We start from the raw sequence: 12,146 nt of genomic DNA on the forward strand, positions 1-12,146 counted from the left end.
CTGGTGACATTTACAGCCTTGGGTCTTAGAAGGGCCATCTGATGATTTAATGTCTGGTTGACCTGATGGATGCGCTTGTATGAATCACTCTGTTATTATGACTAATGCGATTAGAGCAGTCATCTCACAAACTAGCTTGTTTCTTAATACTGTCACTACCTACGTCCAGTAATAATGTTTAAATCTGACCGTCACAACTCTGAATGCTGCAGCCTACTGTATGCTGAAGGATGTTTCTTCAAGACAATATGCTCGACTCACAAGGTTGCATTGAGATAAATTGGGCTATTTTTTTCTTTTCAAGCATTCTCAATGTTTTCATCCAAAAATATTCAATCCTTTTGTAACGAAAATGTAACATTATCACCAGCTTCTTTATAAAATGTAGATCAAACAATAATACTTAAGATAATTCCAGCCCTATTACAGCTGCTCAGGGGGTAGAAATCTTATTGCAGGGTCTTTTCGCAAGTCCTTGCATAATCTGCTGCCTGAGCTTTGATAGACTGAGACAGCTGCTCTGGTATTTCAGACATCCCGCTCGGACATTCCACCAAGACAAATTGCATTAGTCATCATAACATACAGTATCTTTTATGAAGATGCTGTGTTCTGGGATATGCTGTGAGATGCTACATTTTAAACCAGATTTTTACATGCAAAGGTTGTCACCATATGCTGGGATGCTGGGAGTCATTTTTAGACTGTTGTTATGCAGTTTGGGTGTTCTGGGTGATTACTTGCCCTTTACATTGGTATGTTGTCCTTAGATACTGGGTTGCTAGGATCCCTCCTTTTTCCTGGTTATGGTGTTTCTTCAACACATTCTCATCCCAAGACGTCATCTAACTGACGCTTTTGACCAAACGTCAACATCCAACGTTTAACGTCAGTTAGATGACGATCCTAGGGCGTCATCCAACTGACGCTTTACCTTTAGCGTCAGTTAGATGACGCGGGTAGGTTTAGGTCTGGGGTTGGGTTCGGAGTAGACAGCGTCAACTAACTGACGTTAAAGGGTACCCTAAAACGTTGGATGTTGATGTATGGTCAAAAGCGTCAGTTATATGACGTCTTGGGATGAGAATGGGCTGGTTTCTTAATGAATCAGTGTCTTGTAACAATCGGTTGGGTGGATGATTCAGTGACACATAAAGGCGGTCACTTGTTTTATTCTTGAATGAATCAGTGTTTTTCATTGAATTAGTTGAATGAATAATTCAGTTTAGTGATTTACTCATAGAGGCAGTCACTTGTCACCCATACTTACTGGCTATCTAACAAGTAAACAAAGAAAATCGAAGTGATACAAACAGTAAAAAGTCCTATTACTGTTGACATCCTATTACCAGAACCAATTGTTTTGCAGTGATGTTGGGCATTTTATTTTTAGAGCATACCTGGTTTATGTTGTCATATTATGTCATATTAAACCTCATAAGGTGCTAAAAATATGATAAGGGCTAAACCAAAATATGAAAGGCAAACACCCTTGGAATCAAAAGAGGATCATCTGTAGTTATGCTCTCATTACAGGATTACCCAATAGATGCTACGTCACGTCTAAGTAAATCTTTATGGCTGTTTTCCCCTTTGCTCTTTAATAACATCCTCAAAGAACATCATGAGCTTTTGATATGCAATAACTATTCTGCTTCTTTGGTGATGCTCTTTCTTGCAATCTTTAAAAGGACAAAACCCTAAAAAAAACATCCAACTCCCTGTGTTTTCAATAATGAGGATGCCCCCTTCCGTCTGGATTTAAATTGTTCTGACATCGTGTCTTATATAAGACAACCTCTGTTTTTGTTTGAATCAGAAGCCAGCCCCCCTGATGATTCCTTCCAATGGATGTGCTTTTGTTATTGAGATGTCTCAAATAAACATACATCACATACATATGCTGTGTAACTTGTAAGCAAGCGGTACATTCTGGTTTAGCGAATCTCTCAGAAATCCAATCAAGAGAGAGAGAGAGAGAGAGAGAGAGAGAGAGAGAGAGAGAGAGAGAGAGAGAGAGAGAGAGGAGTCAGGAAATTGTGAGTTACACATCTCTTGTAAGAAAAGATGTGATTATTTTGGAATATAGGCATTGCATTTTTTGATATAGTAAACACGATTTATTTGAGGGTTTTAAATGCTGCTTGTTTGCTCAAACACCCAAAAGCAGATCTGCCAAGCATGCTGGACTAGAAGTTAATGATGGAGTTTACAGAATCACTAATCATATTTTCAGAAAAAGGCACAATGGCAAAAATATTCAAATCATGTAGATTTCTGATAGAACTAGTTCTCTTACGAGAGGTTCTCTCGTATTGCGTAAGCTAGCTTACGCTATGGGAAAGATTCATCTTTGCTGAGAAGTTGAAGCCAAAAAATTATTCCATAATTTTGTAATCATTGTCAACGCAGTATCTCTGAGGCAGACCATGAGCGGGGCTAGCTAGCAGCTCATTGGTTCGCTCAGAGAAAATGCACGAGCCTATAGGAGAGCGGCGCTGAGCCCGCGGCCAATGAGCGGACGGCGCTCGCTCATTGCGTCAGAGCCCGCCGAAAGGGGCATGGCTATAGTGTATAAAACTGACTCTCCCAGGCTCAGTCGTTGATTCTTCATCATTCAGCGAGCTACACGCATCCGCTGTCCTGGGAAGAAGCCGCCGTCGTCGAGAAGGCACCTTCTAGCGAGCTCCGGAGACTTCTAGCGAGCTCCGGAGTCTGCCACCTTCAGCCGTCCTGCAAGCTAGCGCCGCCCGACGCCGTATCCTTTTTGCCTTATTCCATTCACAAAAGAGCTTGAGCTTCTTTTTCAAGATGCCTCGAATTTCCTGCGGTTCATGCCGCTTTCCACTCGAAGAAGGAGACCGCCACCCCATCTGCGCTCTCTGCCTCGAAGTGGAACACGCAGAGCTCGCCCTCGCCAACGGAGGATGCGACCACTGCGAAGACCTGCCTCTGTCCTCCCTGCGGGCACGACTGCAGAGGCGGCGCTTGCCACCTCTCATTTCGCCGCGGAAGAAGAAACGCCGCTCCCAGAGGCCGCCGGAGACCCCTGCGGATCCATGCGGGCCGCCGCTGCCGCCCACCGACCGCTCTCCCTCTCCGCCCCAGCCGGACATACAGTTGCCGCCGAGTGGCCGCTCTGTCGCCTCCGACGACACCGCACGCTTCTGACAGCGCGGACTGGTCGTCGATTGGCTCTTCGACGAGAGAGTCTGCGGGGACCCACGCCGGCATTGAAGAGGAATTGTTGCGTCTCCTCTCACAGGCCGTCGACCGCCTGGGACTCGAGTGGTCGCCTCCCCCCGAGCAACAACCGAACCGCATGGATGGTAAATTCCTGCACCGGCGCCCGGCCCCCACCTGCAGCCGGGCTGCACCATTCCTGCCTGAGCTACACAACAAGCTCACTAAGTCCTGGAATGCCCCTCTTTCGGCTCGAAACCGCTCCGACGTGTCCGCCTCGCTGTGCTCAGTGGACGGAGCTGCCGAGAGGGGATATACTGCCATGCCACCCGTCGAGGACCTGGTCGTCGCTCACCTTTGCCCGCCCTCTGCTAGATGGCGTTCTTCCCCTACGCTTCCTGCGTGCAAAGCGACCTCCACTTTTCATGCTCGCGCCTACGCCGCCGCCGGACAGGCCGCTTCAGCGTTGCATTCCATGTCAGTCCTCCAAGTGCTACAGAGCGACATCTTGTGCGAAATGGCGAAGAGCGGTAGGAATCCGCCCATCCTTTCGGATTTGAGAAGCGCTACGGACCTCTCCCTTCGCGCCACAAAAGCCTCCGCACAAGCCCTGGGGAGATGCATGGCCGCCCTCTGTGTCGCTGAGAGACACTTGTGGCTCACGCTTACCGACATGGGAGATTCAGAACGCGCCGTGTTCCTCAACGCGCCTATCTCTCCGACCGGCCTCTTCGGATCTGCCGTCACGGGCATCGTTGACCGCTTCTCCGAGGTACAAAAAGCCACCGAGGCCATGAACTTGTTCCTGCCCCGCCGCGCCAGCACTTCTGCAGGCCGCTCTCACGAGCCCCCTGCCAGAACCCCGCAACAGCGCCTGCCTCAGCAAGCTCAGCAGCCCCAGCGTAGACAGGGCGGCCGCCCTCGCTCTCGCTCTGGCAGCCGCCGCAGACAGCCTCCTCCCCGGGGGCCTCGACCCAAGATCACGCTGAAGCCTGATCAGCAAAAGTCTGCCTAACACAGCTGAGAAAGAGACGGCCCTCTCCCGCTGCGGCCGGACCTCCGTCAAAGTTTCGTCCTCTGCTAGTCCCTGACACCTCACCGACTACAGTAGTGTTTACCGCCAAAAACAAGCCGGTTTCCCTGCCCGCTTGCGAGCGACAAAAAGCCGTTTTCACGGCTACCTAGAGAGTTCACAAAAAGAGCATAAAAGCCTCAAGTGTAAAAAATGTGCCCACAAGCATGTGTTCACTCATACACACAAGCACCATATGCCCCATGTCTCCCACAGAGCCCATTCTCACAGAGCGGCCACTGACCGCTCTAGTAGCAGAAAACATAAACACGCCCACGAGCCCATGCGCGTGTCCCCCCTCTGCTCGCTCTGTCTCACGGCCCATAAACTCCTCTCTGAGTGTCCCGTTGCCACACACACTCTAAGCGCGCACACACACAGTGTCCAGCCCGTTATGTGCAGCAATCAGGGCGAAATCGCCATTCAACCACTAGCCGCATGCTGCGAAGCGTGGGAAGCCATCCCCGGCATCTCCCCGTGGGTTTTAAGCATCATAAAGAATGGCTATCTATTACAGTTTCGTCGCCGCCCGCTCGCACGTTTGGCTCGAATCCACTGTCAGCCCAGCTGCGATTAACACGCTCCGCTCAGAGATAGCGAAGCTGCTGCAGAAGGGCGCAATAGAGAGAGTTCAGCCATCTATGACCGAGTCGGGGTTTTAGCACCCTGTACGTTCACAAAGTGTATGGATACAGCGCTCGCCCCCCTGCGAAGTCAGGGGCTGCGCATTTTAAACTATCTGGATGACTGGCTGATTCTAGCACAATCTCAGACGGAGCTTCTGTCGCACCGCGCAGTTCTCCTCAACCATCTGAAAGCGCTGGGACTCTCTGTCAACTGGACAAAGAGCTCTCTCCAGCCCAGTCAAACTATTTCATTCCTTGGAATAGATTTGAACTCTATCAAGATGAAGGCTCGCTTATCCACACAGCGCGCGCGCCATGTTCAGCATCTAGCCGCCTCCTTTCGGATGGGTACCCACACATCCCTGAAGTCTTTTCAGAGGATGCTGGGTTATATGGCCTCAGCCTCCGCTGTACTACAGCTGGGTCTCCTGCACATGCGCCCCCTTCAACTCTGGTTAAAGAGCCGCGTATCCCACCGTGAGTGGACTACGGGCCACCAGATTATCAAGGTTACACAGACATGTATCACTGCACTGCAACCATGGTCAGTAACCGATTGGTTTCAGAAGGGCGTTACCATGGGAACCTTTTCTCGCCGAAAAGTCATCTCCACAGATGCATCCAACACTGGTTGGGGTGCGGTCTGCGAGGGCTCACCGGCCGCCGGCCAGTGGTCGAGCCAGGAGAGTTCCCTACACATAAACTGTCTGGAAATGATCGTGGTCGAGAACGCGCTGCTGTTTTTCCTCCCGCGCATACACGGTCACCACGTCCTGATTCGCTCAGAAAATATGGCCGTGGTGTCCTACATCAACCGTCAGGGCGGGGTCAGATCCAAGAATCTCTTTCATCTGACGCGCTGCATCCTATTGTGGTCCCAGAGTCACCTGCTTTCGCTCAGAGCGACGCATGTACCGGGCCATCTGAACAACGGTCCAGACATGCTGTCCAGGAACCTTGTCTCCCCCGGAGAATGGTCCCTGCACACTCAAACAGTTCTAACATTGTGGCGCCTATTCGGCAGAGCAGAGATAGATCTTTTCGCATCAGAAGAGAACGCTCACTGCCCGACATTCTTTTCAAAGATCGAGGACGCGTTAGCCCAGGATTGGCCCCCCCACCCGCTCTATGCTTTTCCCCCGACTTCTCTGCTACCGCAGGTCATTCAGAGAATCAGGGACACACGCCATTCTGTGCTCCTCATAGCCCCGCGCTGGGAGAATCAGATTTGGTTCCCGGAGCTCACGCAGCTGTCACTGACAGCCCCGTGGCCCATTCCAATCAGAGCAGATCTCCTCACTCAAGCTCGCGGCACGATCTGGCATCCCCATCCACAGCGCTGGGCGCTTCATGCATGGGTGACCAACGACTACTCGTCGATTTGCCTGAAGGAGTTCTGAACACGATCAAACATGCCAGAGCAGAATCTACTAGAAAACTCTATGCTGCAAAATGGTCTGTGTTCTCTAGATGGTGCACCGACAAGAACTTGGACCCACGGACGTGCGAGGTTTCGTCTTTGCTCATGTTCCTTCAGGAGATGCTGGATAAGGGCATGTCCCCATCCACTCTAAAGGTTTACGTGGCAGCCGTCGCGGCGTTCGCTGAACCCCGGCACGCCCAGTCATTGGGCAAAGACGAGCTAATCATCCGCTTCCTCAGGGGAGCCAGAAGGATGAATCTCCCTCGCCCCCCCACGGTGCCGGTCTGGGATCTTTCTATAGTTCTAGAAGCTTTGAAAGCCCCACCGTTTGAACCACTCGAGTCCGTGGATCTAAAATACTTCTCGCTAAAAAACGTTTTTCTGACTGCCCTCGCCTCAGTAAAACGCGTGGGGGACATTCACGCGCTGTCTTCAAGCGCCGTGTGTCTTGAGTTTGGACCTAATGACTCCATTGTCATTCTTAAACCTAGACACGGTTATGTTCCAAAAGCGATTGGTACCCCCTTCAGGGCGCAAGTGATTTCTCTATCAGCGCTGCCTGCATCCGATAGCGAACGTGACGCTGATCGCCTCTGCCCGGTCCGGGCTCTGAGAGTGTGCACTACACGCACTGCTGCATTCAGACGCTCGGAGCAGCTGTTTGTGTCATTCGGCGGCCGCACCAAGGGTCTAGCCGCCTCTAAACAGACACTGTCTAAGTGGATAGTGGATGCTATTGCCTCTGCTTACGCCTCAAAAGACCTGCCTTGCCCGCTGGGCGTCAGGGCTCATTCCACCAGAGGCATGGCCTCATCGTGGGCATGGTCCTGCGGAATTTCCATTCACGACATTTGTGTGGCTGCGGGATGGGCCTCCCCCTCCACTTTTGTCAGATTCTATAACTTGGAAGTCCCCGCCTTACAGGCTAAATTACTGGCGGTCTAGTGCTATACAGCTCTTCCATAAGAAGCTGCACTATTGGGAGTCCTATCACAACCGGTTCGCCCCTTGTGCTTCCCCTTATGTGCTTATGCATACGTTTACGGCCCGCTATGCCGGCCGCCTTAAGGGCGTATGCATTAGATGGTAACGGCCGCTATGCTGGCCACCTTATTGTCTTCTTCGACTTTAAGATTTCCCTGGTGTTTACCCCACTGGGATGCTTAGTGGTTACATAGCGCGCACGGCGTTGACCAGATGTTCCCGTAGCGTGAGCTAGCTTACGCAATACGAGAGAACCTCTTGTAAGAGAACGAATCGGTTACCTAACGTAACCTCGGTTCTCTCTAGATGAGGGAACGAGTATTGCATTCCCGGCCGTGCTTGCGCCACTAGCGTTTCGCTTCATGCTGAAAGAAATCATAAGACTGCGCCTGGGAGAGCCAGTTTTATACACTATAGCCACGCCCCTTTCGGCAGGCTCTGACGCAATGAGCGAGTGCCGTCCGCTCATTGGCCGCGGGCTCAGCGCCGCTCTCCCATAGGCTCGTGGATTTTCTCTGAGCGAACCAATGAGCTGCTAGCTAGCCCCGCTCATGGTCTGCCTCAGAGATACTGCGTTGACAATGATTACAAAATTATGGAATAATTTTTTGGCTTCAACTTCTCAGCAAGGATGAATCTTTCCCGTAGCGTAAGCTAGCTTACACAATACTCATTCCCTCATCTAGAGAGAACCGAGGTTACGTTAGGTAACCAATTCGTTTTAATGGCATGGATTGCTATGGCTTCATTTATGAAGCCCACGTTTTCTTAGCACATTAGATTGCCACTTGTTTTTCACGCATCCTTCAGGCAAAATTACAGAATAACAAACTGCATTTATCTTAGAACAAGCAACACAGAAATTATGCAAAGAATAAGGTAAATTTACAGCTGCCCTGTGTTTTGTATTGCAGTGTGGCTGGGGAATCTGGTTATGCAATGCATTGTAAATACCAAAGGCAATGTTCTCGGTCCTAGTTGTAAATCATTTGATTTAGCAATATCATAAATGAGCGACACCATCACAATGGGGTTTTCTTATTGTGTTCTCATTCAAGTACGCTATGTTTGTCATCTGTTGCATTGCATGCAATAGTTTGTTTTTTGGACCAACAGTGCAGTAAGTCTTTGCAATGCAATTTGTGTGAACAGATACATTGAGACAATCTTTGGACATTCAAGGTGGTGATATACAGCATTTGTCTGCTGTGAAAGTGCACATATAAACATGTTGTGATCCTGTCAGAAAAACAAATTGTCAAATCAGCAAATGACCCAAGGCTCAACAAAAGACTGACGTTATGAATTGTGTGCTGTGATTTTTTACTTTATTTTACATTAGAATTTAAACATTTGGAAGAATATATGTGTACTATTTCCATACATTTTAAGGAAAATCTGTCAGGTGGTTTTGATTAGGTGAGGTTGACGTTGAAAGTAAGAAACTAAAATGTTTTATCCGAGTGATACGATTATATACTTTACATCATATTTTGTGTGTAATTTAACTAATGTTTTTTATTTCTTTTTTATCTCTGTATATTCCATCTATACAGAAATTGTTTTTGTATGACAGATTTATATATATATATATATATATATATATATATACAAATAAATAAATAAAAACATACTAAACCAATTTGTATGATTGTGCAGTTAATTCTCAACCATATGTGTGACATATTACATCCATATTATTAATTATTGGTCAAGATTTTTCCGTTATTGTGATGCTTCACAGACCCCAAACACTTCCACACACTTCCTGGAACCTACTTCATTTCATAAGACATATCAGATTACTTGAGTTTTTATGATTACAGACTGTTAAACCACGCAGCAAATACGATATGTATCTCAGGGATTTCTCCAGCTCGTCGAAAGGGCAAAACATCATCTGTGGGGGCAAGAAAAGGACACCATCTAATCATGTACTTCTACATATCTACACACTGCCAGTCAGTGAACAGAAACAGAGGACACGAGGATACTTGATGAACAAGGGTAATTACTCTTCATTAAAGCTGTGATTGGTTAAAGGTATGATTAGGATATTTCTCATGCGGTTTTCTCTGTATCTAATACTGCTTCTTTGGAAATCTATTATTATACAATTATGATGAAATGTTGCTAATTAAGAAAAATGATGTAAATGTAACATGGCTGTTTTTCCTTGTCAGGCGGACAATCACTGACCTCATGAAGACTCCTGAAAAGCATCTCATGGACACAATGTTCATTGGTAAGGGTCACTATATTATCTATCTAAATGATAAATCTGCGAAATTACACTGCAGTTGAGGAACTAGGGACAGAAAACAACATTTTCTCATTTATTTTACATTGTGCCAAACAGCCCCTGGCACACATTCAAGCTCTAATTATCTGTCTGCTGTGAAATTCAAAAGTCAGGGCACATCGGCAATCTGTGACTCAATAAAACCCTGTAATAAACAGGATTTTGAACATGTAATCAAATGTTTTGATGTAAAATGCAAGAAAGGCTGACTATTTGTTTCTATTTCTAAGGCACTAATCAAATAAGCCAAATTGTGACCATCTTGTTTCAGGGTGTCGGACCACCCTAGTCCATAAACGTTCATTTGTCAAGTTCATGATGTTTGCTGTCATGAGGGGTAAAAGCAATGACATGTAGCCAGTCTCTTTCTCTTGTTTCTTTTTTACAGTTGGTGGTTGGACCCCAACAGCTACGTCATGCACTGTGGAACAATTTTATCCTCTCTATAATGAATGGAGAACAATGGCGCCAATGCTGAAGCGTTGTGGAGATGTAGCTGTCTGCTCATTGGGTGGGATGATCTTTACTCTAGGTGGACGTGATGAAATCACCAGTGTGAGCAGTGTGGAGAAGTAAGAACGTGATAAAAGCCATTCTTTAAATGCGCTTAAAAAGCTTTTGGTAAAAAGCTTTCCTATGATCTGGGCCCACCATAACTTAACAAAATAATAATTATCATTGTAATAAAAATAAAGGAGGTCAGTGCACAGCTCTCTTAATTTCTTAAATATATCCATACATCATTTTAAAGATGGGAAAAGGTGTGCTGGTCATTGTACTGCAACACAAGGTGTGAAGGTAAGGTAATCTGACTCTTTGATATATCATGACCTATTTTTGGTCAGTCTGATTATAAATCTAATAACCTCAGCATAATTTAGTTTGAACTCAAATCAACCTTCAAAGATTATTGTTTACACTGCTTGGACATGATAAATTTTGTTTTACTCATATGCTGTCAGTGATATATTCCATTCACTTTCCATTGTCTGTGTGTGTGTGTGTGTGTGTGTGTGTGTGTGTGTGTGTGTGCGCGCGCGCGTGTGTGTGTGCACGTGTGTGCGCGTGTGTGTGTGAACATATCATATATATAGATTTGTGAAGACATGTGTAGTGGCCCTCACTAGTTGAAAACCTTATAAATCCGCCAAAATAAGTTGTGCTTCAAATTGGGATATCACCCGGTTTCAGTAAGGCTTGTTAAAGGAATAATTCACCCAAAAAATGAATATTTCTGTTTACACTTCTGTCATTCCAAGCCCACACAAACCTTCGGAACAAAAATGAAGATATTTGATATATTCTCTCATTATTTTGTCCATCCAAGTTCACGCACGTAAAAATGACATGCTTTAAAGAGATAGTTCACTTTGAAATGAATTTTTGATATGTTTTAGTTTACCTCAAGGGCATCCAAGATGTAGGTGTCTTTATTTCCACAGTATTGTCAATTTTGACATTTTTCAGTCAAACCGTTGTTGTCTGTCAGTCATACACTGGAGGCTAAGGGGGTCCACCAAAAAGCATGCACAGAAAAGTCAAAATTAAACATGATTTAATGACTCGCAAATGTAAGTACACATTGATGGCCTAAGACACGAAACGAGCGGTTTGTGTGAGAAAACGAACAGTATTTATATCGTTTTACCTCTTGTAATCATAGCCATGACAAAATGATCTGACGGCACGGGCGCTTCGGTCTGCGCATGCGCTTGAAGTGATCGCTTGCGCGTCTACGTCACTCTTTGTTTATACAGAGATTTCAGAAGTTTTACCTTTTACTAAACATATTTAGATATACGGAAAACCGCAATGGAAGACGATTTCGGTATATCTAATATGTTTAGTAAAAGGTAAAACTTCCGAAACCTCCGTGTAAATATTGAATGACGTCACACGCAAGCGATCACTTCCGGCGTAACATTGAACTGATTTAGTTCGGTTCAGTTGGACATTGAACAACTGATTCAGATCACTTGGATATCACTGTGATTACACGAGGTAAAAACAATATACATACTGTTCGTTTTCTCACAAAAAACGCTCGTTTCGTGTCTTAGGCCATCAATGTTTACTTACATTTACGAGTCATTAAATCATGTTTAATTTGGACTTCTCTGTGTATGCTCTTTGAGGTGGACCCCCTTAGCCTCCAGTGTATGACAGATAGACAACAACGGTTTGACTGAAAAATGTCAAAATTGAAAATACTGTGGAAACAAAGACACCTACATCTTGGATGCCCTTGAGGTAAGCTAGAACATATCAAAAATTAATTTCAAAGTGAACTATCCCTTTAAAAAGTAAAAAAAAAAAAAAAAAAAAAAAGAAGACTTAAAGATCTTCAGAGTAATCCAAATGAATGGAATGGTTTGAATCTTTAGTAGAGACATTGCCACTTTATTTGATAAACTGATTTAATTTAAGCTTCAATTTACTTCTTTAATTTACTTGAATGACAGAATTTTGTTAGTAATTTATTAATAATTATTTAGTAATTTTTTTTTATGGGGTGGATTATCTCTTTAAGGTTTGGGGTTAGCAAAATAGCATCAC

This window comes from Pimephales promelas, chromosome 4 (assembly GCF_988280905.1).
Source record: "Pimephales promelas chromosome 4, fPimPro1.hap1.1, whole genome shotgun sequence".
Classification (NCBI taxonomy): domain Eukaryota; kingdom Metazoa; phylum Chordata; class Actinopteri; order Cypriniformes; family Leuciscidae; genus Pimephales; species Pimephales promelas.